This window comes from Dendrobates tinctorius, unplaced genomic scaffold (assembly GCF_039654945.1).
Source record: "Dendrobates tinctorius isolate UK_male_01 unplaced genomic scaffold, ASM3965494v1 ptg000114l, whole genome shotgun sequence".
NCBI lineage: Eukaryota > Metazoa > Chordata > Amphibia > Anura > Dendrobatidae > Dendrobates > Dendrobates tinctorius.
Window position 1 is genome coordinate 22,274,693 of NW_027361782.1, and position 5,960 is coordinate 22,280,652.

Genomic DNA, 5,960 nt, shown 5'->3' on the forward strand with positions numbered 1-5,960 from the left:
CAGCCACAATGTAATCAGCTGCGCAACGTGTGTCTGGGAAGACCATCCAACTCTGGTGTGCGTGTGAGAGAAACCTTTACTGACTATTTTATGAGTCCCGAAGGTGCCGTGCATTGGCAATACTCCTGTGCTGGTGTTGGGCAGCCTGACCAGCAGTGAAAGATGGAAGAACAGAGTGTCACAAAAGAAAGGACCACTCAAGTTGTAGTGATAAACTTTTTCAAAATTTTGAAAAAAAAATTTGGTTGTATTAATCAATAAAACCAATTCTGATTCTGTATTGATGGTGTGTGTTTCATTTATTTCACCTCATTTTCATTCTTCAAAGCCTACACACAGTACATTGGCTGGAAATCCTACAGTTTCTGCAGCATCAACCACCTTTTTGACCCTCCCGCCCATAGTCCTTTGATTCTCGACACATGACAGGCAGAGATCACTGCATTTACATTAATCTGACCCAAAAAAAACTAACAAATTGTAAATACAATATTTTTTATTTAGAAAACAATATATAAATTGTTGGCATCGAAAAACTAGAAATACAGCCAAATATTATTACATTTGAAGAACTCCAAAACGGACATTTTTAAACAACACAAATTTTTTGGGGGATTTTGTGCACCATTGACAGTAACTATTAGGGGAGATAGTGGTACTCAGGGGTATACGGATAGTTGGCCTGGGAGCTGCCTGAGTCAGAAAAGTAATTGGTGTTATTTGTTGGCCTATACTCCGTTGGCCGCTGCTGTTGGGTGGGTGGTGTGGGTCGGAACAGGTTAAAAACGCCCATTAAAATATTAGTGTATGATGCTATTGGAGCAGGGTCCTGTAAAGCACTGATTGACATCTGCACCATTGTCATTAATATAGACTGCCTCTCCGGTGTCAAGCTTTGAATTTTATTGGCAATTGTCATGCCGAAGAAATCAAATTCATCCTCGCTTGTGGTTTTTTTAATCAAATCTAGTGTGTCCGAGGATGCCTTTAAGGTGGTGTCAATGTGTTTTTTTTTGGTTCTTTTTTTGCTCGGCTCTCCAGACACCGGAAAGGCAGTGGCTACACATGCTTCTGAGGAACCCAATGGTTCATCAGCTGCAGAAACAGATGTTTCGGCAGCTGATGAAGATGGGGCTACATCAGAAGTTGTGTTGCGACATGGTGCCGAGATGTCACCTGCCTCACAAGACCCTGCTCCATCTTCTGATTCATTGACGTTTTCAATTATGTTCCCTTGAGTGCTGTTGAGAGAAAAAAGAAAAACATGAGGATTAAAAATTACATATTTTATTCGGACAAACTGTTTGGCCAACTACAAAAAAATTTCATGACAACTGCGGTGCCCCATTTTACATTGCATGATTATAACGCATGTTTGTATTTTACTCATTTGGAATCAGTGCGTGCTATATATACACAGTGCAAATTATCTTTGCTGTCAATCAGCGCCAACAAATGGCAGCGAAACATGCAGTATTGTTAGAAGCTGCTGCACATGTCAGAATTTATTGGAGCTTCACAAGCACTTTATAACGCATAGTGAAGATGTCCAATAGAGACCAAAAGTTCTTAGACATCTTTTCATTCAAAGACTTTTATGTATTTTCATTATAATGAAAATTGTAGAATCAGTACGAAGGGAGTATACAATGACAAAGGTGAACGGATGGACTTGCAATGCTTGTTTAACACCGTGTAGCATGGAGGAGGAGGTGTGATGCTGTGGGGGTGCTTTGCTGGTGAAACTGTTGTGGATTTCGAAATGTATGGCATTGTGAACCAGCATGGCTACCACGGAATCTTTAGGCGGCATGCTCTTACATCCGGTTTGCTGTTCGTTGGGACATAATTTGTGTAGTCAACAGGACAATGACCAGAAACACACCTCCAGCCTGTGTAAGGTGCTACGCTAGATGACCTGGCCTCCACAGTTACCAGACCTAAACCCAAACAAGATGGTGTGGGTTGAGGTTGGCCCGCAGAGTGAAGTCAAACAAGTGCTAAGCATCTGTGTAAACTCCTTAAAGACAGGTGGAAGACAATTTCCAAGGAGTAACTGGAACCATCAGTGTGCTAAGCATTTCAGAAAATTAAAAAGATGTAAAATTTCTATATCCGAGAAGTAATTGAAATAAAGAAAACTGTTTGAATGCGGTATTTTTTTTTGGCGTAAACTTACCTTCGCAATGTCCGGCTGGTGATGAGAAACTGAAGTTCTTGGAAGTACGGAAATGTTCTGCTGGTTGGGGATGCGCCACTTTTTTGACAGCTGGCAATGAATTTATTAAACCTGTCCCGAACCGAACGCCAACGTTGTTTGACATCACTGTCTACAAAAGAAAGACAACAAGATTTTTACCACCTTTTTTGCTTTAATAACAAGTGAGAACAAAAATAATCCTGAAAAAGTTAGTTACCAATTTGTGACTGTGTGGCTTTTGTAAAGGAGTGCCAGTCAGGGTACAGATCACTTAAAATTTTGGCCCAGCAACGATCCCTGTTGCCACGATCTTTGTACAGCCTGTCTGCCGGGTCCCAAAGGGATGGGTAATCACGCACCTACACACAAATAGAAAATGGAATTAGGAACTATATCAGTTACACTAATAAAAATCTAAAAAACAAAAATTTACATATAAGCCATAACAACTAATTTAGGTAGTGAGCACTGATATTGCATAGCTACTAAAAGTAGCCATACGTTAGCGGCTTCATATTTTTCGAATGTGAGTGAGGGGATAATACTCATTGCCTTTTCATAGGCTATTAATAACAACCCGCAGTTGTCTGTGTTTCCTTTCTGAGTGCAAACTTGTATGTAGATGCAACGTCCACCCTATATTTTGGTGCCAGAAATGCATAGCAGACAACTATGGGATGTTAAATGGAGGCTGGGTTGGGGTTCATAAACATGACCTGTTTTGAGGCTCTGATTGGCCACAGTTGTATGCGTTTCTTTTCTGGCTGTAAAATTCCTGGGAGGCCTAAAATAATTTTGACGTGGGGTCCCCCTATATTTTTTGCTCAGAAAGGCAAGGCAGACAGCTGTGGCCTAGGCCCCGTCACACTAAGCGACTTACCAGCGATCCCGACACCGATATCAAGGTGTCAGGATCGCTAGTAAGTCGCTATGTGCTCGCTGGTGAGCTGTTACACAGGCAGCTTCACCAGCGATCATCACAGCGATGCCGAGCTGACGGCATCGCTGTCCACCCGTTAAAAATTGTATTAAAATACAAAATCTTTTTATTCTCACCTTCCGATGTCCCACGCAGTATTCCGGCCTATCTTGACGCTACGGTACCAGTGATCCTTTGCGAGAATGACCGCGAGAATGTCACGGTCTCGCGGCAACGACGTCTCGCGCTCATTCGTGCAAAGGATCACTGTGACCGGAGCGTGGAGAGAGGCCGGAAGACTGCGCGGGACATCGTAAGGTGAGAATCACAATATTTTTTCGAGTTTTATTTTTTTTTTTAAACCTGATCGCTGGTCTCCAGCCTGTCACACGCAGCGATGCGTGCTGGCCAGTGGGAGACCATCGACCAAAGAAATGTCCATAGATTTCCCAGAGCGATCAGCGATACCGGCAGGGGTGCCGCTCGCTGAGCGCTCTCACACACAGCGATTTTGCTGGTGAGATCGCTGTTACGTCACAAAAGTTGTGACTATGCAGCTATCTCGCAAACGAGATCGTGGCCTCTCAAGGCAGGGAACAGGGTATTTGTGGGAAGCTTATCTTGCTATTTTAAAAAATTACCAAAAACTAAACTTAATACGTGCTGTTCCCCCTATTTTTTTGGCCCACAAAGCCTATGCAGACAGCTGCAGGATGATTACCAGGTGTTAAATATCTTGCCGCAGCTGTCTGCGTAGCCATTCAGGCTTTAAAAAAAGAGGGGGACCCCCCAAAAAAAATTACGTAGGGGTCCCCCATATTTTAGGGCCAGAAAGACTAAGCAGACAACTGCAAACTGATATTTCCAACCTGGGAAGGGGTTAATATCCATGTCCCCTTTCCCAGGCTTTGAAGATCAGCCCACAGCTGTCTGCGTTGCCTTTCTGGCTCTAAAAAAAAGGGGGACCCCCCCCAAAAAAATGACGTAGGGGTCCCCCATATTTTAGGGCCAGAAAGACTAAGCAGACAACTGCAAACTGATATTTCCAACCTGGGAAGGGGTTAATATCCATGTCCCCTTTCCCAGGCTATGAAGATCAGCCCACAGCTGTCTGCGTTGCCTTTCTGGCTCTAAAAAAAAGGGGGACCCCCCCAAAAAAAATGACGCAGGGGTCCCCCATATTTTAGGGCCAGAAAGGCTACGCAGACAGCTGCGGGCTGATATTCATAGCTGAGGAAGGGGTCATGGATATTGCCCCCCCCCTGGCTACAAATATCAGGCCGCAGCCGCCCCAGAAATGGCGCATCAATAAGATGCGCCAATTCTGGCACTTAGCCCCTCTCTTCCCAATCCCGCACCACGTCGGCGGGATGTGGGGTAATAAAGGGGGTTAATGTCACCTTTGATCGGTGACATTAAGCCCGGTTAATAATGGAGAGGCGTCAATTAGACGCCGATCCATTATTAATCCAATTATAAAGAATGGAAAAAAACACACAGACACATTAAATAATAATTTTTATTCAAATAAAAACCACTGTTTTTGACAAAATTTTATTGCACGCTCAATCCATTTGGGATGCCATCGATCACCTAGAGAAAAAAAAAAAAACAAACCAACTAAGATACCTACCGTTCCTTCGCAGTCCATTTAAACGAGTGTCCCACGTCGATCAATCATGGAGAACAGTCACATCAGTAGATGTGACCATTCTCCATGTCACCAGAAACACACTGACAGGAGCTCTGCTCCTGCAGTGTGTAACTGCGCATGTGCCTACAGTTTACCAGAGTTCAGTGACTCCGGTAACCTCATTTACGGCACTGCTGCGTGGGAAAGGTCACACGCAGCAGAAGAGCCGTAAAGCGAGGTCCCGGAGCGGCCGAACACCGGAAAACTCGCCCGAATACTTCCGATCGCCGTGGGACCTTTGTTTTTTGTTTATTTTCTGCTGACATTTTATTTTTTGGGGGGAAAGGTTTTTTTTAAACTTTATTCAAGAACGAGGGGAGTGAGGGCTTCTGGGAACAAGATGGCGGGGCCTGGATGGTGAGTATACAGTATATGTTTTGTGTTGTATGTCATGTCATGTATGTTGAATGTAATGTCTGTTACATGTATGTTATGTGTTTTGTTACGTGTTTAGCACTGTACAATTGTGCTCGGTGGCCGCAGGGCCTACTCTTCCATCACATGGCCGGATGGGAGCAGCAGGCCCATGCGGCGATTGAGCACAATTGTCGCACTACCGTCGCATGGAGACGCACACAGACAGACACATACATATATACATACATACATACACACATACATACATACCAAGTCTATCAAATGCCCCACGTCCATCTCCATGCGACGGTAGCTGTCCATCTTGCCAGAAATCTTGTCACTGCACACTATACTCCGCCCACACACTACACTTCCTCCCGCCTTGACATCATTTCCCCCCATTCCGCTGCGGTTTTTTGCACCCAATCCGCAGGAAAAAACGCAGATCTTTTTAGATCTGCGGTTTTTATGCGGATTTTACAAAGTCCATGAAGTCCTATGGGTGCGGAACCGCGGCAGAAACGCACAAAGAATTGACATGCTGCGGAAAATAAACCGCAGCTTTTCCGCACGTTTTTTTCCGCAGCATGTGCACAGCGGTTTTGAATTCTCATAGAAAACAATTGTACTGTACACCGCAGCAGAAACTGCTGCGGATCCGCAGCGGCCAAAACCGCAGCGGAACCGCAGCAAAATCCGCAGAGTGTGCACACAGCCTAACATTTTGACCCTCACAGGGTCTTATTCACATAGTCGCTGTAGAAGAAAACAAGGTATGACAGATCAAATCC

At 44.4% G+C, this 5,960-nt stretch overlaps 1 long non-coding RNA gene across 1 annotated transcript; it reads right to left on the minus strand.

The window, feature by feature from the left end:
- Nucleotides 1-526: 526 nt before the first annotated feature.
- Nucleotides 527-2,615, minus strand: LOC141101068 (uncharacterized). The gene is made up of 3 exons (XR_012234878.1): nt 2,418-2,615; nt 2,180-2,330; nt 527-1,241 (listed from the first exon to the last, which is right to left on the minus strand). It is a non-coding gene; the product is annotated as an uncharacterized lncRNA (long non-coding RNA).
- Nucleotides 2,616-5,960: the final 3,345 nt, after the last annotated feature.